Below are 1,297 nucleotides of genomic sequence, written 5' to 3'. Positions count from 1 at the left end.
AAAAAAACTAGTTCATAATTAGTGCCCTTTTAAATAACTGATCTGTAGGAATCTTTTAATCTCCTTAAGTGATAAAGAGAACAGATATCTAATTTCTTGTAATAGTACCAAAGACATCCAGCACTATAACGTCTACAGAGAGTATGACGTCTAGCGGTAAAACGGCTTTATTCTCAGAACAGAGAGTATCAGTTTCCTCATTTGCTTGCTGCCTGTGTTTCCTTTTTACGTTCAGATCTCTGTGCTGTAACCTTCTAAATCCTTATCACCAGGCCCCAGGAAATATCACCTGGTCGGCACACTCCTGCAGGGCTAGATCACTGTGCACACACTTAACCTTCCATTGTTTTTCATACGTTTCCTAGGATGCGGGGGGCTAAAGGATGACGGAGAGTTGCCTCCCGGTTCCTCCTCTCGTTCTTATCTGGGCCGTGTAGGACAAATGTACCTCATGTCCCTCGATGCGAAGGTCTGGCCGCGAGCAGCCACGGCCCCCGGCACGTGACGGTCACGGAGCCTTCGCGGTCTCCCGCGGCTGGGGGGCACCCGGGGATGCGGCCGGCACTGACGTCGTCCTCCCGGTTACCCACAAGCCTCCGGGCCGCAGCCGAGCAGGAAGAGGCGCGCGGGGCCGGCGCCTGCCGGGGAGATCGGGGCGCTCCCTCAGCGAGCCGGCGCCGCCGGCCCGGCCTCCTACTGCTTGCAACCGGGGAAGGCGGACCCTCTGACAATTCAGCCGGGGCTGAGAGGGAGACCAACGCCAAGGCGGTCTGCATCGCCCCCGGCTTTCCAGATGCAGACCCTCCTGGAATGGGAGCCCTTCCCTGACAGCTGTAGGACGGGAGACTGCCGAGGGGACGCCTGGACTGCCCCGCCCTCGCGCGGTCACCCACCGGGGACCGTGCGACGGTCGCTCCTAACCCCAGGAGCTACAGAGCCGAGTCACTCTGAGGAGCGCCATATGGCGCTAGTTGCGCGCTGTTCTTTAATCAGCCACACTGAACGCGCCGAGCCCAGTTTTACCTCCCGGGCCCCACCTTTCCACGCCTCCTCCGGCTTCCCGGGGTGTTTTGTGTGTCATTCTCCCACGTACCGTCCCTCCCTGTCCCTCGGCCCTCTTGCCCAGTCTCCCTAGTCTTCCAGAAGCTAGCGGCCGCGGGCGTTCCTGGTTCGCGCTCCCGCCCCCTCCGCCCCGCTGACTCGCCGCTTCCTCCGGAGCCCTGAGCCACCGCGCCTGGCCAATGCTGATAATTCTCAGTATCACCCTTAGTATTATTAACCGGGTTACGTTTTTTTT

Source organism: Mandrillus leucophaeus, unplaced genomic scaffold (assembly GCF_000951045.1).
Source record: "Mandrillus leucophaeus isolate KB7577 unplaced genomic scaffold, Mleu.le_1.0 Scaffold111, whole genome shotgun sequence".
In the NCBI taxonomy this organism is placed as follows: domain Eukaryota; kingdom Metazoa; phylum Chordata; class Mammalia; order Primates; family Cercopithecidae; genus Mandrillus; species Mandrillus leucophaeus.
This window is presented reverse-complemented; position numbering follows the sequence as displayed.